The following is a 26,040-nucleotide window of genomic DNA, read 5'->3' on the forward strand; positions in this document are numbered from 1 at the left end:
CCACGATTCAGACACATCCATTCCCCATTGGCACAGATGCAAACCATAATAGCCTCCATACAAATAGGACAATCCTAAATCTCTCTGGAGAATAATAACATCGAATGTGAGTCCTGTGGTCGACTCTTCACAGCATGGCATTCAAACCGTCCTGGATTACAGAAAAAAAGTCAAGAGGCTGCATCACAGCATACTCATATACATGCATCTTTAGGTCACACACACACACACACACACACACACACACACACACACACACACACACACACACACACACACACACACACACACACACACACACACACACACACACACACACACACACACACACACACACACACACACACACACACAGAGGTTTGTTTAATGTAAGTCCAGGGTCTAATTCCTCTGGCCGGCGGCTAGCTACGAGTGAGGGAAGGGGTCTGGATTATTTTGATGGCCAATTACTCTCCCTGTCACAGTCTGAGCGCTGCTGGAGGCCACTGGGGAGGAATATCATCTGAAAGTCACACACACACACACACACACACACACACACACACACACACACACACACACACACACACACACACACACACACACACACACACACACACACACACACACACACACACACACACACACACACACACACACACACACACACACACACACACACACAAAGCCATAGAGTAGAATCATAGGGTTGAGGATGCTCGGTTAAGAGGGGGAAAATCATTAAAGCTACCCGGAGGCGATGGCTCCCTATACGTGACTTACATGTACAGCATCTCATTAGAACAAACAATAGATTGCTCACAGGACTGTGTGAGGAAAGAGGGGTGAGGTAATAAAGATAGAAGTTAAATAGAAAAAAGAAGCAGCCTTTCAGATGTTAAATCAACCAGGTTTTGCTCTCAGCGCTGCAGAGGAAGCGCCCTCCGCCGCTGAGGAGCTGAATGACATCAAGACGCTCAAAGTGCCGGGATTAGAGATTCAATTACTTCAAAGGTGATGGACGCTTCAACTGCGGAGGCCTGCTGGTGCGAGGGCAGAAAGCACTGGGCCAGTAAAGGATGCTTCAACGACTGGATTTGATGCATGAAACTACAAACGTGGCGGATAATGCGTACTGGGCTTTTATTTTGAAAATACTCAAATCTGATGAATGAAGCAAGGCTGGTGCCACCGGCTAGGCTAACGGCAGAGCATGGGGAACACATTATATTCCTGAAAACTACATTTAATCTCTTGGTATATTTATTTCCAGTAGGTCATTGGACTAGGGTCCCTCAGGGATTTGGAATAACAAAAACAAGCCACATTATTTCCTACAAACACACTAGTTTGGGCAAATTGAAATGCTTAAGAATTCCAAAAATGTTGGGAACAGACGAGTTTGTGAATAATATTTAGGGAATTGTATTATTCTCTTACACAATAACTACATTATGTATACGCACAGTTATTGATGTAATGCTGCCTTCAAATGCGGTCAAGAAACCAAAGACTGACCTCTCTTAACCTACTGTAACACAACGTGAACATCTTTACTGCTCATTACAACCATTTCTATTGTATTTGATATATTATGGGATATTTACTCAAATTCCTGTTTGTATACATTACTTTATGTTGTTGTCTATTCTTACTTTAACTTCTATAATTATAGAAACAGTTTTACTTTATTTTACTATTGAACATCCTTTTTATTACTTATTTTACTCAATTGTTCTTTCTGTTATTGGACTTGACTTTTACTTATTTATATATAAATATCTTTATTATTCTATTTGATCTAATTTGATCTTTTGATGGCCCCTTATTCTTTTAACCCTGTATGTTTCTGAACATGTTTTATTTTCTTAACTTCTTATATTCATGTAAATATTTGTATTTTATTGTATTGTTGTATCTGTTATTAGACTTTACTTTCATTTAATGCTTTTATATAATATATCTGGTTTTCTATTTGCTCTGATTTTATGTTTTTATACATATTTTTATTCCATTTTTTAAAAATCTTTCATTAATTTAACTCTAAAGAAAAGCTTCTTTTGTGAAACCCAATCAGCAGAGCACCAACTAATGATTTTGGCACATTATTTTATTTCCTCCTAATCTTCCTGACGACAGGAGTCAAATCAACCTGGGTATTTGAAGATAAAGGGGCTCCAGGGGGCTTCTGGGTAAATAATCACTGGTGCTACAGCGGCTGTATCTGCGTGATGCATTCAGGCTCCACAGACCCAGTGAGCCTTTTTTCTCCGAGTGCATCAAAGGGTTTATCCATAAAGCAGCTGGTATTACACTATCACCGTGTTCCCGCTCAGAACGGCTCTCAGGCCGCGCTGCTCGACACGTTTCATCTGCATCCTGGCTTTGTTCTCAAATCCCTCCTTCAAAGTCCACTCGGAGGGGGGAGGCGAGCGCAGGGATATTGTAATTTGTCTTCGTTTGACGTAAAGAAAAACCCAGAGAAGCTAATACCCCCCGCAGAAAACCTCCTCTTCCTCCCCCTCCTCTTCCTCAGCAGTTCATTTAATAACCATCCTGAGAGGGAGACATTTTTTGCTTTATGGCTTTCCAATAAAGACAGAAGACGGGGGTGCAGCAGAAAGAGACAGAAAGGAGGAAGAAGCGACAGCTCATTAACTGTCATGGAGGACAGGCAGTGTGAGTCACACTCTACTGTAGCTGCACATTTATATCTGCCACACACACACACACACACACACACACACACACACACACACACACACACACACACACACACACACACACACACACACACACACACACACACACACACACACACACACACACACACACACACACACACACACACACACACACACACACACACACACACACACAGCTGTACGTCCATACAGTCACTTGATGACATGACACAAACCCTGGAGTCTGGTATGAAATGGAGAGGCCTTCATTTAATGCTTTTTATAATGATTTTTGAAATGTGTCTCATCCTGTGCCATCCCATAATTCAGAATACTATGAATAACTTTGAGGAAATAATTGGGTTTCATGACAGTTGCTCAATTTTAGAATAAAATGAAATATTTTTTATACAAAGATAAGAAGGTAGGGTAAAAAAGGTTAAAAAAAATCAAACGTTTGAAGGTAAATTTGTGCAATTAAAAAAAATCAATCAAAAATATTTCAATAATTATTTTAAAATCTGAATATTACATTAGGATTTTATACAATTTAATAATTACCATGATATTTATACTTGATAGGATGTGTTCTTCATTAGCAGGATATGTTTCAGACACTTGTGGTCTGATTTTAAATGAAGGATAAAGCCAACGCTAAAAAAACACCATGTTGGAGTGAATCTGAAAAACAGAGCGGATACACAAATTGTTTTTCACTTTCCCTATTTTTGCATTGGTGGATGTCTGCGCTCTCTGAGTGCTCTTCCAATAAGTGATGTGTTAGGACACTTTGCTAAACCCGGCCACCATTGATTAGTGTTACTTCAATTAAGCTCTCCGCGCTAGAACTGCTTTGTGAAGTAATGAGTCCTAAAACCCAGAAATTAGTCAGCATTTTAGTACTTCCTGTGCCCCGGTCTGAAGTTAGTATACATCATTAAAAAAAAACCTGGTGAATTTAAAAAGGGCCGTTTTTAACAAGTGTCTAAAGGAGATGACTAAACGTCATCACGCCCACATTAGCCGCCTTTAGCTTAGCGGTGGAGACGTGAAGTCATGTGACCGTGCTGTAGTTCCTTTATAGCCCAACATTAGCCGCCTTTAGCTTAGCGGTGGTGACGTGAAGTCATGTGACCGTGCTGTAGTTCCTTTATAGCCCAACATTAGCCGCCTTTAGCTTAGCGGTAGTGACGTGAAGTCATGTGACCGTGCTGTAGTTCCTTTATAGCCCAACATTAGCCTCCTTTAGCTTAGCGGTAGTGACGTGAAGTCATGTGACCGTGCTGTAGTTCCTTTATAGCCCAACATTAGCCTCCTTTAGCTTAGCGGTGGTGACGTGAAGTCATGTGACCGTGCTGTAGTTCCTTTATAGCCCAACATTAGCTTTTTACTTCAGAAAGAAGTTAAGATGTGGAGATGATCCTGCTGAACCAATTGTGTCAGTATCATAAATGTGTGTTTGCCACAGAGATTATTTTCTTTCAAATGGAGGGAGGCTGAGAAGCTGTTTTTGAAAAGGCGGGCACTTCTGGCAGGTGATTGGATGAACCAACTGTCAGTCAAACTATAAGCGAGGCCTGTCATGACATCTTTTCCATCAAGAAACGCCTTCAGTCATTCAGACGCCATTTGGCTGGCCTTGACCTGATTCTGAGTGCAAGAGGAAACAAACACACACACACACACACACACACACACACACACACACACACACACACACACAAGATCACAGACTGCACACACACACACACACACACACACACACACACACACACACACACACACACGCACAAGTGACAAACACACTTAAACAGTACATGCATTTAATGTACACACACCTAATGAACACTGAGGACAAAGACATACAAGAGCAAATGAGCAAACATGCTCAACAAACAAATTAAATGCTTACACACACACACACACACACACACACACACACACACACACACACACACACACACACACACAATCACAAATATACAATAAACACAAAGACGGGAACACACACACACACACTAAATAGCGAACACACACACTTACACAATTTATGCTTAAGTGTACAGATATGTACGCCGGAGCATTCAGGCGTGTATGGAGCACACACGCATGTTAAACTGAAGGACACGTTCTGTATGCATGGAGCACTCACACAAAACACACATTAACACTCATTAACATACACTTTTGCACGGATACATAATGTCGTCACGCCTCATTGCACCTAACCTTTTTGCAGATGATAACATTTAATATGTCGAACACTGTCCCGCTCCTCTGCGTGCATACCAAGTGTGTCCATGCTGGCCACCGTACGGCACGATGCACATCCACTGCCTGGTTGAATCAGTATTTTAACGTAGATCTGGACTTCTATTTCCAAAATATTCACAGAGAACTGAGTGTATATATCATAAAATATAAAGTGTTCCTGAATTATTTAGACTATTCTGTGAATGTTCCTGCGAGATATATTCTACCAGCCCGTGGCATGTGAACTTAAAAGCTAATTTCCCTGAATATACACGCAGATACACACACACACACACACACACACACACGGACACACACACACATGCTGAGCAGGCCTGCTGAGGTGCGTCGGCACGAATAAATCCCCCCGCCCTTCTTCCACTGAACTCCACTTTCATTAAAAACGAGTGACAACAGCAATAAAGCAGGATGAAACAAACGGCTGGCCTCTCAGCACTTCTGCTAACTGCAGCCACCGCAGCTCTAAACACTCCCAGAGCTCTGAGTGTGTGTGTGTGTGTGTGTGTGTGTGTGTGTGTGTGTGTGTGTGTGATTTCTCTGTTTGTCATGCAGAATAAAAAACACAAGCTTTAGAAATTATTTGTCCTTGCAATTAAAATGTGTTGTCGTTGTAAGGCCTGCATTTAGCTTGTTGTAGATATCTGAACATTTAGAGGGATATTTAGAGTGAGGAGTCTAAATGAAAGTGTAATCCTGTTGATTATCTTTCTGCTACTGTTTACTTCTACTCCACTACAGTTTTTAGTTGCTAGGCAGATTCTGATTAATGATGGTAAATATAATCTCCCTTAAATCAGACTGTAGTTCACCTGCAGTAAATCCAGCAGCTACCCTGCAGTATACAAAGCCATTCAAACTAGCTGCACCTTTACCAGCTCTGAGAACACTTTAATGATCAATGATTATAAAACATATCAGAGATATTATTCTGAAATGGACCAATCAGACAATGACTACTTTTACTGTCACTACTTTAAGTACATTTAGAGGAGAGTACTTTCTACTTTCACTGGAGGAACATTTAGAATACTTTCACTGTGACAGAGTATTCCTACACTCTGGAACTTCTACTTTACTCAAGTACAAGACCTGAGTACTTCTACTTTACTCAAGTACAAGACCTGAGTACTTCTACTTTACTCAAGTACAAGACCTGAGTACTTCTACTTTACTCAAGAACAAGACCTGAGTACTTCTACTTTACTCAAGTACAAGATCTGAGTACTTCTACTTTACTCAAGAACAGAGGTCGCGTTAACCGACAAATGTCCGTCATTGACGGATATTTTTTAGCTATGACGGAAAAATCTGAAGGCCGTCCGTCATTTTGACAGATTTTTACAATGATCATTACCAATAATAAACACAACAATAAAAATCACAATTGAAATACCAGGCAAGTTGTGACAGTTTTCTTACTCTGCATAAGCTTCATTGCCGACACCAACTTTCAATCTGAGCCGACGTTACGGCTGTTCTGGTGTTCAGTGGGTCGATACATTGTAGCCAGCTGCGCAAGTTCAGCTCCATCGCACTCAAAGCCATGCTCCGATTTAAAACCATTAGCGGTCTGTGCCATTAGCACAGTCTGAGATGTAGCCTATGGCTGCAGTAGTGTAGGCTATCTACCTGTTTCAGTGGGCTGTTTCCCCTTCTCAATCATCTGCAGAAAGCATGTGGGCGTAATTTTGCTATTTAAAAGAGATGCATTGAGTCGTTTGTGTCACTTCGCTGTCTCCTGTACCGCATGCAGAGGGATTTTCTCCCGATGAAGAGAGTGCTGGCAGGGTCGGGAAATCCCTCGTTCAGGGGCTCCTGTCGGCTGCTCATCACTTCGCTAGGGGAAATGTTTCCCGATTTTAGAGCGTTGGCTGAGGTGGCGCTGGTTATCCCAGTGTCTAGTGTTGCAGCTGAGCGGGGGTTCAGCCTTCAAAATAAAATAAAAACCGCCACGAGAAGTCGTCTGTCGGAGGCAAAGGCGCAGCATTTAATGTCAATCGCCTCGGCAGCAGAATCCATTGACACTTTTGATTACACGCAGGCAAGCGCACTGTTCAAATCCATGCGGCCAAGAAGGAAAGTTTGAGCTGCTTGAGCTGTTTGTATTTTCACTATAATTGACTTCGTTCGGCTAAAATAGCGCATCGTTCTAAGGCACAGCCGCTATGTTTTCACAGCTGAAAAAGTTCTGATCGTCAGAAAAGAAATGCATAATAAATAATTATTATTAAAACACGCTTGTTCTGTGAATTATTTTTTTTATGACAATAAGTCAATAAAAAACAATTGAGGCTATTAAATATAAGCATTATGGCTTAGGCCTAATATAACCATTTAAAAGTTAAAATACAATGACAGATAATAATGGACAATGACGGATTTTTTACGACCCTGCCCGTCAAAATGACGGACAATGAAAAAGTCTAGCGCAACCTCTGCTCAAGAACAAGACCTGAGTACTTCTACTTTACTCAAGTACAAGATCTGAGTACTTCTACTTTACTCAAGTACAAGACCTGAGTACTTCTACTTTACTCAAGTACAAGACCTGAGTACTTCTACTTTACTCAAGTACAAGATCTGAGTACTTCTACTTTACTCAAGTACAAGATCTGAGTACTTCTACTTTACTCAAGTACAAGACCTGAGTACTTCTACTTTACTCAAGTACAAGACCTGAGTACTTCTACTTTACGCAAGTACAAGATCTGAGTACTTCTACTTTACTCAAGTACAAGACCTGAGTACTTCTACTTTACTCAAGTACAAGATCTGAGTACTTCTACTTTACTCAAGTACAAGACCTGAGTACTTCTACTTTACTCAAGTACAAGACCTGAGTACTTCTACTTTACTCAAGAACAAGATCTGAGTACTTCTACTTTACTCAAGTACAAGACCTGAGTACTTCTACTTTACTCAAGTACAAGACCTGAGTACTTCTACTTTACGCAAGTACAAGATCTGAGTACTTCTACTTTACTCAAGTACAAGACCTGAGTACTTCTACTTTACTCAAGTACAAGATCTGAGTACTTCTACTTTACTCAAGTACAAGACCTGAGTACTTCTACTTTACTCAAGTACAAGATCTGAGTACTTCTACTTTACTCAAGTACAAGACCTGAGTACTTCTACTTTACGCAAGTACAAGATCTGAGTACTTCTACTTTACTCAAGTACAAGACCTGAGTACTTCTACTTTACTCAAGTACAAGATCTGAGTACTTCTACTTACTCAAGTACAAGACCTGAGTACTTCTACTTTACTCAAGTACAAGACCTGAGTACTTCTACTTTACTCAAGTACAAGAGCTGAGTACTTCTACTTTACTCAAGTACAAGATCTGAGTACTCTTAACTTCCTCTTAGCTGTCTGAGTGTTACTTCATCCTCTTCTGCTCATGTCTCATTTCTGAACTGACAGGAAGGAAAGTGTGTTTGCTTTTTCTCCAGGAAGTAGAAAGGTCTAAATAGAAAGGTCTGAAGATCACAGCCTGATGAAGCGGTTTGTTTTGAATGATTCATAATTTATAGTTTGCTGGGTTTTAAACTGACAGTGGAAACAGCAGCAGCAGTGAGGATTCCAGGTTCCCAAATATGAGCCAATGGGATGCCTCTAACACTATCTCACATTCAGTTTCAGTTGTGTATCTCATCACAGGATGAAGCTTTCCGTTCCCATTGGAGTCCCTCCGATTACAAATGTATCCCCTCATGAGTTTAGGATTACAACAGGAGGTAACGCCAAGTCCACCCAATGCCATATGCTCGGATGATGTAGCAGGTGCATAAAGGCTGCGGGGGGGCTTTACTGGTGCCAAGGTTCTGGTGAAGCGCAAATCCAGCTGATACTCAAAGTCATTATGCTTCACCCAATCAGAAATACAACAGTGTGTGTGTGTTGGCTTTCAGAGAGAGAGGAGCGATGTGTCTTTACAGTTCAACTTCTGTTCATTTCCCTGGGAATAATGAACAAAGCGGGTCGAGTGCAAACCGAACATCTTACTTTATATAATTGCAGCAGTTCGCTGTTGTGGAAACATGCACACCACATCTCGGGTTCATTTCAATATCAACATCGAAGGACACTTTGTTGCATTTCAAAATAAAAGCACTTCCTGTCAAACATTCAACAGAATTATTCCCCTTATATTCGGAGGGTAAATCAGGTAAAAATATGATTCAACATTTCTCCTGTAACTAGCAAATAAGCAAGTGATTTCACTGCTTTGAATCAAACAAGTTACAACACTAGAATAAGAAGCATCCAGCCAACAAAAGCTCCTTTGATGAATCTTTGTTGCACCGAAGTCCGGTTGTTTGTAGAGGATGTGTAACATATCAACTGCGTTTCGGTTTGGATTCAACAACATAATATATATACAGTCAAGAGTACATGACCAATCCTAAACATACCTTTATAATCTCTGAATACTTTCTTGAACTATTCACAGATCTATGCAAAACCGACAGCAGGTGTGTGAGAAGTGTGACGTGGGTATCTTTGTGAGAAGAGAATCTATGAAGTGACGATGACCAACATCCTTTACAATCGTATTCGATGTCGACCAACGCGACATCCAAGACTCTATATTCTCCAGAACGTCAGCAGGAAGTAGTTCTTATGCATCTCACATTTTTATGGAGAATGTCATGCCTTTGCTTCAGGATTTACTTTCAGAAATCAGGGTTTGCTACACCTTTCAACCAAATAGCTTTAGAGCGTAAACCTGACCAAAGCTTAACCCGATCAGAACAACTTTTGCCATTTTGAAATCGATGCCTTTCATCACACATTGACGTCATCAGGCTGTAACTCCAGAAACCACAGACGCAAACATGCCTTCTGTTAGGCATAAAGACAATCTTTTCATAAGCTAAAGGTTTAACATGGTTAAAGGTAACATGTCACTTGAATGCACAACAGCTAAGGGATCCATCACTTCCAGAAGAGGCTTACAGACATCCTCTTCTTGCCTCCTCAACAACCTCCTGCGAGGCTCAGAGCTCTCATCAGCAACAATCCTGCTGCCTGTGGTGGAGGCCTGATCCCCCCCCCCCCACCACTGCCGACAATGACTCAGACAACAATGGCCGTCTCCCTCACGGAACAGAACTGGAGTAAAACCCAGCAGAGGTGAAGGCTGAGAGCAGTCACAGCTCACCTCCTGCTGAGGAGGCTGAGCCGTTCGTGTCTGAGGAGCAACTTTAACTTTTGATGAGCTCAGGAAGTCAACCTGCCAGATGCTGTTGGGGGAAATGGGGGAGCTAAATCTGGGAAATCTTTCAGACGGGTGTATTTTGGACTCTTTTGAATACTTCATGTTTTGATTCAGGATGTTTCTGTGCACGCTAGATAAGTATGACTTCATCTTTATTAACTTTGGCAGCTGTCAAAGCACTGGAAACTAAATCAGATATCATGGAATATACCCTAACTCTAACCCTAACCTTATCATTAGTACCCCTGCTCTTCTTCCTCCCCCTTTTCAAGCCCATAACATATTCACTCACATCTCCAAGCACAGTCAAGAGAGGACACACAACTCATCCAACGACTGGAGATCCACAGGAAACAAGACCTGAGCAGAGACAACCTAGCCAACAATAATCCCATCCTCCAGCTCGACGGTTATCCAGGAGCCACATCCTCAACATTTCGGCTCCCCACACTCTCATCCAGCCACTTTTCAATTAGCCTCAGGAACAGGAAACTCAAACACCCCACGCACAAAGTCGGATCACTCTTCAAACAATCATGCCTCGCATTCCCTGATGCAGATACACTAAATAGACAAAAGTATTGGGACACTCCTCTTAATCATTGAGTTCAGGTGTTTCATTCAGTCCCGTCGCCACAGGTGTATAAAACCAAGCACCTAGCCATGCATTCTACCAACATTTCTGAAAGTTCTACAGAACTCAAACGTGGTCCTGTAATGGGATGCCACTGTTGCAACAAATGTCTCCTCTCACAGATATTCCACGATCAACCGCACAAACGCTCTCCTGGATGAATAGGACACCCTCCACCATCTTGCAGAAAGCCTTCCCAGAAGAGTGGGAGCTCTTACGGCTGCAAAGGGGGGGGGGGGCCAACTACATATTAATGCCTGACAATTTGGAACCGGACGTCATAAAAGCTCCTGTAAGTGTGATGTGTAGGTGTCCCAATACTTTTGTCCATATAGTGTACATATTTTTCCACCACAGCAACAGACCCTCATATAATTGCCATTTAGTCATACTTTTATGTAAGACGGCAGGACAGCTGTAGGACATCATCATCAATCAATCACAGTAAGACAATGGAAGTCTGCCAGCGGGAAACCTAAAGGGTCTTTAAGTCCGTAGTGGACCGTCAAGGGATGTATGGATTTGGAATAAACCCTAGAGACTCACCTGTGCATGCATTGGGTCTTCATTTAAGGTATTTGCTTTGGAACGTAAGTCAGAGCTCCAAGTGGCTTTAGAACAGAGTATATTTGATGACCGGCCACTAAAGCAAGAGACCAACACTTTCTCACAGAGACGATAACCGTCTCACTCTGGTACGATCAACTCCGAATCCATGACCAATAGCTGCACACACATCCGTGCACAGATTGGTAGGCCAGTGCAAACTATTCCCAACCCTAACCCTATCAGTATTCCGTTTTAAAACATGCTTTTGTTGAGAAACGACTAAACCATAAAACACACAGCGGTCAATGGGAGACTGAAGGAGGGTTATAAAACACCGGTATCTGGAGGATTGTCTTGCCCCCTTTTTCTCCTTCGCTTTATTTAATCCCCTCCTCTCCTGATGCCCAATTTGCACTCCTCTAAGTGACACCTCAGCAGCGGTGAAGGCGAATTTATTCAAAGCAACCAAAGCACGGAGCTAAACAAAGCAAAGCGAAGGGAGGAAAGTTTCAGGCCACAAATGATATGAATAATACTGGGATTACTCCGGGTTCTTTGCAATTGAGCTGCCTTCAGCACAAAATACTACAACGGCTGTGAGACATTAAATATTTATAAGGCGTCGTCTGTGGGCTGTATGGTCGGGGGGAAAGCAGTTCTTATTCTTTATTGAACTCATATATATTACTCACACTTGCTCATGAGGAACAGGGGTTCACTTTATAAGCACACAGAGACAGAAAGAGGGTTGTTTTTCTTTCCCTATTGGGTGTTTTTTCCTCCATTATGTCCGGACACGACAGCAGAGGAGGTGATCATTTTGTTCTTATCCTCCGTGCATAAACAACAGAGCCGAAGATGCCGGGGAAAGGAAAGGAAAACACATTCCCCTGGGAGCTTTAAAGCGTCATAAATCTCCCGCCTCGATGGGGAAACGGTGGAATAATGAACATTTTATCAAACGCTGATAGCTTTATATTCCTGAAAGTTACTCGACTTCTAAAAAACTTCTGAAAGTCGTAAAACTGATGGGAGGAAAGAGGCCTTCGGAGGCTCCTTGGTGCGTTTTGGCAGCCTCTTCGGACTCTTTTTTTAAACTGGAACATTAAATATTTCTTCTGTAATGGATGCTAATTGAACATCTCATTCCAAAGTCCCAGGCGTTAATGTGATGCTCTAAAAGCCTCCAGACTTTTTTTGGGAAACGGGTTGCAGGGATTTGCATAACGTTGAGCCACAACAGCAGGAGGGGGGTCCAACGCTGATGTGAGGTGGTGAGGTCTTTCTCACATCCCCAAAAAATGAATGTGTGCAGGACCAATTCAAGGGTATTCTGGATAGCTTTTGGCTTTTGCATGATGATGAAAAAATACAGAAGCTTTCAAGGATGTTTCTGACTTTGTGAACAAGCAGTTTTACAAGTGTTTCATCGAGGACATCACGCCTTGAGGTGCAAAGCTTCCGGCCTCTCCTTCAGAAACCAGAGTTAGATAACACCTCTCACTCCAAATAATTATAAAGACTATCGTTTCATAAGCACTAGGGTTTAGTTGCCTTGACTTAACACAACTTAACAATTAGAAAAAAGCATCCTCTGTCTCTTACTGAAGTATCAATGTGCTGCTTAAACAGCCCGCACTGTTTTTTAGAGAGGAGGAATTAGCATGATACTTCGCCCCAGCAGAGACGTCCAACACTGATGTCAGGTGATAAGGTCTGGCTTACAGTCAGCGTTCAAGTTCATCCAGATAATTAATCAGATGGGGTTTAATGTATGCAAGACACATCTGAAACAGGGCCTTTGTATTTCATGATGTATAATTATTGTAAGACCCGTACTTGTGCTGTATAATCAAATATCAGTGTCTTGATTCTGCAGGGGTGTAAATGTAATAATTGAAAATGGAAATTAAAGTACTTTTTTTATACAAATGTTTGTTGCTTTTTAGATATGGACAGCAGAGGGTTTGTTTCAGTTGTACTAAATGCAATTAAGGCAATTAGTCACTTCTATTTGTTCACTGTCATGGTGTGATTGAGTTTCATGTGTTTGATTTATGAGGACTTTAAAACAACAACAGCAGACTAATACAAATTGAATTAGGTTAGCATAGGAGGGTTTGTCTAGTCATTTGTTTTATGTTCTGTTAACTTAATCCAACAGGATGTCTGACTGAAAATGTCACCTGATTTGTTTTTTTGGTCACATGATTTTGAGGTTGTTTGGAGAAATGATACACAGCGGAGACCACCACACAGACCACAGTCAACAGAACAGTGCGTCTTATTAAACACTTTAATTGAGCGGTAAATGAGGATGGGTCAAGTGCAGCATGGGCTCAGTACTGTGTGTAATCTACCTATTTAGGATCTCTAAATATTAAAAGAACTATGGGAAGAAGTTGCATCATTTGTTTAAATTCTGCTACCTTTTTTGGGTTCACGGTGTGGTCATTATTCGATAATAAAGAAATACTACGGGTTTACGAACAGTTTCTAATTCATGTATTAATTAGGTTGTGAGCACTTTATACATCATTAATAAGACATGAGATAAACGCGGCACCGGTGACCGGTTGCTTGCCAAATAGTGAGCCCACATTTATCTGTACTGCTAAAATAGGCAGCCAATATAAGGCTTAGTCATCTTGCCAAATAGTGAGCCTGTGTTGATGTATGTAAACACTGGCTCATAAATGGTTCTTAATGATTAATAACCTAATTATAAACCCTTTAGGAATCCTTTATAAGGGTAGACTTGTTGTAAAGTGGTACCAATAGAAATTAACCCTATATTGGCTTGATTCTTCTCCCCAGATAACACACTTTCAGAGCGTGTTCCTGACGGTGTGCACACGGCTACAAGCAGGACTAACTTCCAGAGTTCCCACCACTCCTGCTGCCGTTTCATTCAGTTCCTCTCCTCCATTACATCCAGACAACGGGAAGAGGAGATAAACATGAAGGCTGTGAAACAGCGGGGGGACAAGAAAGGAAATCGCTCGAAAGCGACAAACATGAAAGTGCCGTCGGTCTCCGGCCTCGACGGTGAAACGCTGTGGACTTGTTTTGCCTCCCTTCGCTGCGTCTGCTCTCCCTTTCTGCGTCACTTTGATTGTTCGACGTTATTGCAGTGCAGTGCCGCGTCCCAACAGCTCTCATTATTCTCCTCCTCATATAAAAAGAGTGTACCTGGCTCCTCCTATAGAACAGTAAACCCTTTTAGCTTTAAGCCAGGTGGTAAACAGCGCGGTTGATCGGAGAAAAAACACTTCCTGTCACATTTAATTGGAGCGGCGCGATGAGGAATAGCGTTTCCTCCCGCCGACATATTCAACCATCCATCATCGCCCTCTTCATGGACTGAACTTTAGGGAAAACTTCATCTTCCTCCCCAGCGAACGAGGAGAAAATGCCATTATGATATGTTTTGCTCCTCCGTAAATCTACTTCCTCCTCTTTTCTCCCCCCTCGTTCCCTCTCAGCCACAGGGTGTTTGAGTTTCATTACGACATGAAATGTATTCAAAGTGGGAGGCAGGAGAGGATGGAGAGATTGATGGATGCATGGCAGCCTGGTCAGGGATCACCTGAGGCAGTGTGTGTGTGTGTGTGTGTGTGTGTGTGTGTTTATATGCATATTTTCCTCAAAATTGGCATTCCTGCCTGCAAGCTTTTTGAGTTTCTCGGTGTGACGTTATGTGTGTCCTGTATATTTGCAGAGAGAATATTTGTGTGTGTGTGTGTGTGTGTGTGTGTGTTCTCTCCACCATATCCCTTCTGTCTAAGCATATTATGCTCAAGAAACAGAGACATCCATCCATTTAAACGGGCTAATATAAACCTACTTATGAAGTATTATTTACTCAGGTCTGGACCAGCCATTCGTCGTTTTTGTGTCTAAGAGAAAATCCCAAATTTGAGACGGTTGGCAAATGAGTAAGTCCTCTTATGTAGGTTCAGATACTCAACCAGCAACAGGACTCAGATTGAAACACGGCAGTGGTGAACTGTCAGGGCCTCCAGGGTATTCAGAGATTAAGATCAGGAGATTAATTAAACAAATAAAATGTAATAAAACGACACACTTATTTTACATATTGTGTCCTGCTCTATATTTAGTTTTTGTTTATATTTTCTGTACATTTTTTCTCCAAATTGTATATTTTTGACTTCCTTTTTAAATGCTATTTTATTTTAATATAATTACATTGCCTTATTTTCACGCTGCTGCAACAGAAAAATGTCCCAAATTGGGATCAATAAAGTACTTCTAGATATCTAAATGACAATCGTATCTGTGTTGTTGATCTGTAATATTTCAGTGGTACGTTGATTGGTTTCTCGGTCCATGCACTATGCATACGAGTGGTTTTGAAAAATGCAACCAATCACATATTTCTCTGGCTCTCTGGGAAGAATATCCTTCAACCAGGCTATTCCACATCCCTGATAGAAGGCCGTGGCGTACGTTACGATTGACAATTTCATCAACCAATCGGATATTGATTTGTAGCCAATGGGCATTGAAGAAATACACTCCTCAGTGTCAGTTTCGGTAATTTATTGACAAGGATGACGACACCCTGAAACAGAGTAATGCAGCAAGATAAGCTGACAAAGTATTACATCCATGCAATTCAATCAACACAAATATATACCACGAAACAGAGTATAGTAGTATAACAGTATAATATATATATAGTGTAATATAATCGTGGAAACAGTCTTACATGAATGAGTGGACGAACGTCTCAACTCGAGGCGGAGTGAATGAACAATGTTTGAACTAAAATGGCCGCTCGGCACTACCGGGTCAGAGCACGGCATAACCGGGCAGCGACAGCAGTGACACTGCCCTCTAGTGGCCGGCGATAAACTCTTCAGGCATATTCGTTTTCCCGCGGTTCCTGGGTATTCTAGAAGGCCCGTTAGTTCCCTGGCTCGAGACAGAGGGTCTAGCTAACGTAGCAATGAACGTAGTGAGGTTACGTAGTTTTTATTTTACGTCGAAATGGCAACAGGTGAAGATGATGTTGCTGAATTGTTGTCTGAACTCTTTTCAAGAAGACCATTCAGTGAAAAGATGGACATTATTAGCGAGGACAGTTTGAGTAATTCAAATAAGTGGCTGCCTTCGTTGCGTCCGCCTGACTAGAACTACCGAATTTTCGAAGCACATGACGGTTCTGTGTCTCAGTGGGTTCCTCGTGAGCCTCTCTCTCCCTCCCTGATGCATGATAGTGAACGAAGCCTGCAGGGAATTAGTGAGCGGCACTTCCCGGGACTGTCGGGGGGGTTTTTCCAGGGTTTTCCAGGCCGGGGTTTTTGAGTGACGGGCGGACATGACAGTCTGGCAGCCTTTTGACTGCAGAGAGACAGAAATCAATATCAGCTGCACGAGACGAGAGGGAGTGACCGAGCTCTGTTCCACTGGATTACAGAGAGGCAGTGATGCTGCAAGTGTGTGTGTGTGTGTGTGTGTGTGTGTGTGTGTGTGTGTGTGTGTGTGTGTGTGTGTGTGTGCGTGTGTGCGTGTGTGTGTGTGTGTGTGTGTGTGTGTGTGTGTGTGTGGGAAAGAAATACAGTGTTTCTTTGTGTGTGTGAACATGAGCATGAGCATGAGCGTATGTGTTTGCTTGATCCTTCCTGTTTGTTGTTTGCACGTTTGTTTGCCCAAGCCGTGTGTTTGCACAGATGGACTGTTTGTCATCCATGTATGTGTGTGTGTGTGTGTGTGGGAGTGTGTGTGTGTGTGTGTGTAAGTGTGTGAGAGAGAACAAGAGAGAACGAGAGAGAGAGAGAGATAGTCATCTGCTCAATGATTCAGTGTGTGATTTAACAGTGTGTCGTGATGCCGGGCTGTTAGCTCCATGCTTTTAATCATCTTGAGAGGAAGGTAAATAGTCATGTGAGATTAGAGTTGGAACACACACACACACACACACACACACACACACACACACACACACACACACACACACACACACACACACACACACACACACACACACACACACACACCCGCCCCCTCACCTTATCCCTCAAACACTGGCATGCACTCAACCTGTTCTTTCAACGGGAATTCATTTAAATACTGTTTCACTTTCATTACGTTTAGAATAACATTATTTGATGCTTTATTTTTCCATTTGGTTTTTGTGTTGACTTTAGATTGGGACTATATTTCACCTGAAAGAGTAAAGAAAAGTCTCATTTTTCATTAGTAAGTGAAACACACTCCCTGCACAGCCCACCTAATTAAACACGCTGATGAATCCACAAAGGCTGTGATTTCTTTGTCCTCTACAAGCTGTAATTACACTTTGCAAACACGCCTTTTCTTTAATTAAAATCGCTCCCATCTTAGTTCAGTCAAAGCCATCTTTTCACTATTTGTTCTATTTATTTTCCAGGACACCAGGAAGTAATTGAAAGCCTATTTGCTGTTTATTTTCTATCATTAAAGCCAAACATATGAAGCCATAAAGCCATTTCCTGTGTCTGTATTTTACGGCAATATGAGAAACGGAGATTGTTTGATGGAAGATATTTAAAGTTATATTTATATTATAGTTTGTTTATGTAAAGCACTTTATTACCCAAATATCAGCTTTAATTTGATATGTATTTATGTTAATTGTATTCCTTTTTATTATTATTTTAGGTTTATTTATCTTATTTATTTGTATTTATTTATCTTAGTTATTTCATTGTATTATTTTTAGTATTAATGTATTGTACTTATTTAATTTATGTATTTGTTATTGCTTTATTCAGTCCTATTCATTAACTGTTTTGTTGTAAGTGTTTTTATTCATCACCAATGTGTGTGTTAGTTGGTATTCATAACCATTGAGGGGCTTCATATTGTTTCTATTGTTGTTGGTTTTATGTTTTTGTTGTTGTGAGGCTCTTTATATTACCTTTTGAATGGAAAGTGCTATATAAATAACATTTGGCTGATTGATCTCTGTTTATTCTGAGCATTTAAAGCATCCATAAATCACTTGAGAAGAAATAAAGTGCTTTGTTTATTTATTGGCTATTTTCTAAAGTGTGTGTCCTGACTTCATCTCCAGTCAATAGCACGAGTCACGGGATTGATCTGCACATCTGCCTCCTGTGTAATTATTATCGTGTGGATTTGGAGTTGGATCTGCTATTTTGAAACGAGCACACTTCATCATTCCTGCTGTGCATTACAGCTGAGTCTCCTCTCTGTCTGTCAGCCAGAGAACCACTCCCCCCCCTCCTTCATGTCAGCTGCAACTGCCAGACTTCAGAGAGCGGAGTAGCACCCTGACACCGACACAGGTTTCCTTCAAGCACAGAAACAACATTTTCCAACCTCATAACCACGCTGTTACGCACACCATGCGCTTGTGATCCTGGGGGCATCGACTTGTTTTGTCCTGAGGGATTTGTTGAGGCAATCCCTCCCAAGTGTCCCCCCCTCTACAGTCACATTGTACTCTTTAAAAAAAGGCCTTAATCTGCGCAGGGGGGATAGTGTGCTTTACATTCACTGTGCTCCAGTCTCCAGTCATCATTCTGCAGTGTGAGCTTTCTGTGCAATCACATTACAAAGGTGCCCCCCCCCCCCCCCAGACAGGCCACTGGGAGATAAATCTACATCGCAGCAGATTTCAATAAAGGAAAAGTAAAATAACCGCAATATGCTCCGACCTGTGTCACCTCTCTGAAGCACGGTGCCATCGAATCACAGAGCCATGACACCGGGCGCTTTGGCTGAGCATAAATCTGCAGGGACGGATAGAATCCTCGGCACTGGGGGGCGGGGGGGGGGGCAGCAGAGCCCGGGATCTGTGAGCAGACAAATATCCGTTGGCCTAACATTAATCTGCATAAAGCGCGGTGTGAAGAGGTGCGTTGTGGGTAATGTGTGCTGAGCGGAGGCGAGCCTCTAATCAGGACTGGCTGCAGGCCTGACCTGCTGATTCTGCTGAGCACGCTGGAAGAGAAATCTCCTCTCCTTCCTCCCATGCTCGCCCCTCGCTGCGTGTCCTCGCTCTCCCTTTCCTCCCACGTCTCCTCCTCCATGATGGCTTTCTCTCCCTCCTCTTCTTTCCTCTACGTCTCCCTCTCTTTCCTTTAGTCTCCTAAAGTTTATACATTTCTTTACGTGTGTTTTGTTGTCTTTCTATTTATTGTATTTCTTTATTTTATCCGGTCATATGGTCATTGACCCGGCCGGTTTTAAGTGTTTTTTTTACAGTCACAAGTTGGTATTTATTACCTATGAAGATGGGGTAGAATTGTTTTTATTCTCCCCTTCCTCCCACCTCTCCCCTCCATGATGGGTTTCTCTTACATTCTTCCTTCTTTCCTGTGCTGTCTTTCTCTTTGCTTTGTTTCCTGTCTTTCTTTTTATGTGTTACTCATTTGATATGTGTTTCCTTATCCTTCACCTCACTTTTACTTCCCTTCCTTTCCCTCGTCTTCACCAGTCATTTCTCTGGTGGAAACAACACTTCTCAAACCTCAATCCAAGAGTCATCTGAATTTAAGGTGTCTAGAAAATACATTGCACAGCCAACTTCCTTTTGGGGAAATGATTGCAAGAATCTATTTCAAGATGGAGAAATGATGTGCATCCTTTTAAAGAACAAGGATCCTTTGTGTGTCCTTGTTCTGTCCTGTCCTTTCCCTTGTTCCCTTTCCTTCATATGTACTTTATTTCTGGGTGATATACTTCATAGCTCAATTAATGAGTCATCTGAATCGAAGGAAACTATTTCAAGACGGAGAAATCCTTCCTTTCCTTCTTTACTCGCTCCCTTTCCTTCATCTATGATTTATTTCATGGTAAAATACATTTCAAAGATCAACTCATTTGGAAAGTCCAAATTCTTCTAAGAAAAAAGTGATTTCAGGAAACTATTTCAAGGTGCCACAAGATAAAATGAAGATTGGGATTATACGGACCAATAAATACACTGTGTGTGTGTGTGTGTGTGTGTGTGTGTGTGTGTGTGTGTGTGTGTGGGGTTGGGTTTAACTGACTGTTGACCTAGTTACTTTAAATACAATAAGGGATCCTTTACACTCAGTCTTGTGTCCCGGCTTCTTCTTCTATGGTTTTTTCTGCGTTCCTGCCTCTTATTGTCATGTCTCCCCTCTAGTTTAACCTTGATGTGTTTCCCCGTCGAGCCCTTTAACTACGTTTGTATTATTGTTATGTTTCCTTCCTTTCAATACATAATTACATTCTCTCTCATTGCTCTTTTTCTCTATAACCCTTCCCTTTGCTCTCTTCCCTCCCCCATCTTCCTCTCTTCCCTCTACATTAACCTAATCTTTTTCCCTTCATGTCGCCTCCATCCCCCCCTCTTCTGAATTTGACATTTTCCTCAGAAAGTTTGCTAAAGCCGAGCGGCTCTGCAGATTAAAGAGATTTCCAGTAAGAAATATCAGCGTTACCATTTACAATGATGAAGAGCAAGCTCCTCCCGTCGATACTCATCATCTGGCAAATCAAGTGGAAGCAGAGGGGAAATAAAATACTGTATTTTATTGCTTGCTATGCAAAGTGAGAACCTTGATAAGATCTAATCAATGAGCTTTAATCTGTGAGATGCCAGATCCTCTGTCTCTGTGAGCTGTCAATAAAGCACTTTCAGGTGATTTACAATCCCATGGCTTTATTGGAGGTCATGCTCTCTTTGTTTCTGACTGATCGTCTCGTTTGAAGACAGTCTCAGATTCTAACTTGAATAGTGTTTTTTTAATCTTACAGTTCAGGATGAGCGAACCCACTTGAGCACTTTAGCTTGTAAACTAGCGCTAGCATGTCCACATGTTTTTATCTCTCCTGCTAAATTAGCATCTCGGATTGATGTTGGATTGAATAAGGATATGATGGCATTAATGGAGGTCAAATGATCTTCGTTTCTGACGGATCATATGATATGTGACAAGTAAAGGTACCGAGCAATCGTGTTTCTACCTTACAGTTTTTATTAGCTATCCCACTGTTAGCATGTAAAGCAATAGCCCGCTTATATCTGTTTTCTCTCCTTGACTCCCTGACTCAAATAAATCTCCAAAGCTAGGTTTCCTTTGGTGATGAGTGGACTAAGCATCTCGGATTGATGTTGGATTGAATAAGGATAGGATGGCATTAATGGAGGTCAAATTATCTTTGTTTCTCATTTTTTGAGACAAGTAAAGATCAGATTCTTACCCAACTCACTGTTAGCATGTAAAGCACTAGCATGCTAATATCTGTTGTCTCTCCTTGACTCTCTGACTCCCTCATAAATCTCCAATGCTATGTTTCTTTTGGTTATGGATGAAAGTAGCATCTTTGAGTGTTAGCTATAGCTGACAGTTTTCATTAATGCAGATTTGTGTCATTCTCTAAAACTAAGTGTTTTTTAGATTTGTTTTTGAATCATTATATTATTTATAAGTGAAACTTGATTTTGGGGTTTAAAGAATGTCATCTTCTTACTTAACTTCACCTTTTTATCTTACAGTTTATGATCAGCTTACTCATTGGATATGTTAGCATGAAAGGTGCAACCTGTTTCTTTCTCTACTTGCTAAACTAGCATTTTGGATTCTTATCTATAGCTAACATCGTGCTAAGCTAATCATATCATTCTCCAAATCTAGTTTTGTTTTTTTTGGCTTTGTGTTGTATTTTTTTGGGGTATAAAAAATGTCAGATTCTTACTTAACAATTGCTATTCTTTCCATATTGTATTGTGAGTTAAAGCTAAGAGTTTTCTTACCTAACCTGGCTCCCATTACTTCCTAATCTGGGTCTTTTTATGAACATTTTCCGACATGTGACTTGATTTTAAAATCTGATGACCAGAGAGTTGTTTGGATGAATAAATTGCAGACTTCATTTTCCCCTAATCCATTACATCAACTACTAAATATTGTATAGTATTTCAGTGCCTGTTGATTAGTTTTAGCGTCTATCTATAGCTAAACTGACCTAGCAGTGTTAGCATTATTTGCTGAAATTTCTAAAATCACGGCTACAAAAATGGTATTATGAGGTAAAGCTCCTCTAAATCTACACTTCTTGGATGTGATGCTCTTTCTGCTATTTGAACACTTAAAACAAGACATCATTTCTCCCTCACTCTGCTGTCCCCCCCCTGTCTGCAGGGCACTGGGTAAGTTATTCATGGCAGCGGCCCGGAGGCAGACGGCTGCTTCCTGCTAATACAAAACGTTGTCTCCTGTGAAGCCGACAGTATTGGCCGGTAGAATAAACTCAGGAGGTAATTGGGGTCTTTAGTCTGCAAACCGACAGAGTCTCCCTCAATAGCATTACTCACCCGGAGTAATCAGACACAAAGGATCATATCTGTGCATAAAGACGCTGCTGGAGTTGAATCTTTAAAGACGGGGTGGCCCTGAGTCCACTTTTTGTTGCATTGGGACCCTCCAGTGTTTCCTCGGCATTGTTGCCATGATTACTGAGGATTACTCTGCTGCCGGGTAACGTTGATAGAAGCTTCCTTAAACTGTGTCTCGAAGCATCGCCCCAAAAAGATTGCACAGTGCATCACCTCTGTTTGCTCCATCACCAGCAGTAATTGTCTGGAAAGTCCTGCAGCAAGAACAGCAGAATAGACAAGTGTGTGTGTGTGTGTGTGTGTGTGTGTGTGTGTGTGTGTGTGTGTGTGTGTGTGTGTGTGTGTGTGTGTGTGTGTGTGTGTGTGTGTGTGTGTGTGTGTGTGCGGGGGCGGTTCCACCATGGTTTTCCCTCTCTGTGCATGTAAATTAGGGCCACATACACATTAGTAACGAGTGACGGGAGCCACTGTAAAGGGCTCGCTGTGCTACGAGCGTTAGCATGTTAAGCTAACGAGCCAAATGGGCTGAAAGAGATTATTCAACACGGATCAACACAGCACAAAGGAGGCGTTACAGAGGTGTACTGTACTCTACTGTATACATTACCATTCTGTATGCATTACCACTTCACTGAACAGTATTTTTCCACACCAAACTGCAATACACTACATCATGCTGTACCATAATTCACTATGTTGTCCTAAACTGTTCTATCCTAACACCTAGGGCTGCTCCAAGGGTCTTTTTAACAATGCTATAAACCGAGACATGAATCTAACTATCTGCACAATACTATAAGTGCAAGCTAATCTGTATGTGCAACTGTGCAGAAATGCAGTGTACAACTACAATGATATCACATTTTTGTCATTTTTCCAAAGTCAATATATAGATTTGGCTTTAAAATACTCGGTACAGTCTGATATCTACCACATTACACTGTAGTGCTGCACTGCTGTAATGTGCTTATATTCCTTACTACACTTTATTTACTGTACTGCACCACCAAAATACACTATACCGCTGAACTGCACTGTGCTGATCTGTGCTAAACTGCAGTGTTCTATCCAATATACTATATAAATACACATTACACCATTTAGTATTTCTAAAACATGTTACGCTTCAATGCTTCATATTGTCTCGTGTTGTTTTGCACTACTCTAGACGATGTTATTCTTTCCATTCAGCTCTACCCCTTTTTGTAAGACACTGTACAAAACTACACTCTTACAATAACTATACCATCCTATCCTCGAAGGTGAGTCTCTGTGAACAGATCTGAAGACGAGTCTGGAAAGATGCCAAAAAGACGTGGAACATCTTGTGTGTGTGTGTGTGTGTGGGGGGGGGGGTTTCTTTGTTATTCTCTCCTCTGCAGAACAGCAGGAGGACCCAAAATGCAATGTTGGGGAAAACATTCGAACTTTAAAAAGCAAAGGTTGTGCCGAGTCAGCATCTGCCGTAATATTCGCATCAAGCTGTGAGGTACAGACGCTCAGAAGAAGCACAAAGGGAGACAATACAACAACACAACAGACATTTTACTACAGACTAGAGTTACTCAACCTTCCAGGGGTATATGATAACTGTTTCTCATGCTACTCCTGCTAAAGGGAAATGAAAACATAATTGAGTTGTATATAAGACGCAGCTTCTGTCCGGTTATGTTGCACCGGTAGGGATTCGGTTCAACTTGTCATTGAGAAAAGTTGACCTATGCTACAGCTAGCATATATGTACAGTATATACGAGTTGCCAAGTCTCAAACACTACAAAAGACTTGTCACAAACCAAATATTACATCTTTACGACTAACAGAATGATAGTGAAGTTAACTGAAGGTGAATAAGTGTGAGTTGTGTGTCTATATTTGCCTCCCTAAAGGAGACAACAAACCGTCGGTGTATTGCCAGAGAGGACTGACAGTTTCATGGAAACAGGCCGGTGATAAACAGCTTAATATTTGCTGTTTTGGAAGAATGAACAGTTGTGCAATACAAAATGTTCTGCCACTAATGAAACCATTATGCATACTGTCTGTGTCAACACAATGGATTAAGCAAAGCTGGAAATATTGCTGATGTTTGGCAAACACTGTTTTGCTTAATTGCTCCTGTCACCAGATGTTCTCCGGTGATTTCTAGACAAAAACATCTGGACCACCTACAACAATGCATGGGAAAACGACACACTACATACTTTAAAACCAAGAAGGTATTCTCAGTGACATTTAGAAAGTGCCGCGTCATCGCAGCAAACACAGAACCTTAGTCAGGGAAGAAGAAGAAGAAGAAGAGAAGAGGAAGAGAAGAAGACGAAATAAAAAAAAGGGTGGAAAGAAAAAGGAAAGTACCTTTCTTGTGAGTGCCTTCATTTTTGGAGCCTTTGGGGTCTAATAAAAAAAAGATCAGAATTAAACACAGCATATTCTAACAACACGTTACCAACGACACGTTGTTTGTCCTCGTTAAGGAAAACAACCGTCTATCAAGGAGCGAACAAGACAGCAAGGCTCGATTATCTAAGGTGTCGCACTGCTGCCAACACTCAGCGGGGGGGAGTGTATGGCAGTGGGGGAGACTTAAGGGGGTAGGGGCAGGGAGAAAAGGGGTGGGGGGGGGCAACATACTGTGAAGGCAATAGCAGGAAGGAGGGATGCACGAGTCTATAGAGGAACAGTCGACTGCCATTCTGCAGGAGGCGATGCACTGATGATGAGCAGGAGGAAGAGGAGGAGGGTTGCAATGCACATCTGTCAACAGGAGCTGAAGTAAGACTAGCAAAATGCACTACAGGAGATGCAAGAGGCCGAGAGAAAGAGTGGGAACGGGAGGAGGAGGAGGAGGGCGGGGAGAATGCAAAGACTACATGTCAAACTGGCTTCGTTTTGATTGGTGTCTCATTTGGCCTTTTTTGTTTTTGAGGACATTACACTTTGTTGGGCAACAAGTTGGTGTCAGGTTGCCTCGAATGACTCTCGAATAAAACGAGTAACAAAGTTCTCAAAATGGATTCTTTCCCCCCCCCCTCGAAATGGAGCTGAAACCGAATGGATAAATGATTTAGAAAAACTGGAATTCAATTATAGTCTTTCTTCAAATGGCCTCCATTAACTGGCTGAAATGGAGCCCATTGAAATAGACAAACGGATCTACTCCCACCGCTCCCAAAAAATCTAAATCTTTGACCACTTCCAAATGGGCCACACACTTTGTTTTGATTTGGGACTTTTTAATGAAGTTACACTTGTCTTTTTTGGGCAACAAGTTGCTGTTGAGTTGCATCGAACGACTCACGAATGAAACGAGTAACGAAGTTCTGCAAATGGATTATTTAACCCCCTCGAAAAC

This window comes from Eleginops maclovinus, chromosome 23 (genome assembly GCF_036324505.1).
Source record: "Eleginops maclovinus isolate JMC-PN-2008 ecotype Puerto Natales chromosome 23, JC_Emac_rtc_rv5, whole genome shotgun sequence".
NCBI classification, from domain to species: domain Eukaryota; kingdom Metazoa; phylum Chordata; class Actinopteri; order Perciformes; family Eleginopidae; genus Eleginops; species Eleginops maclovinus.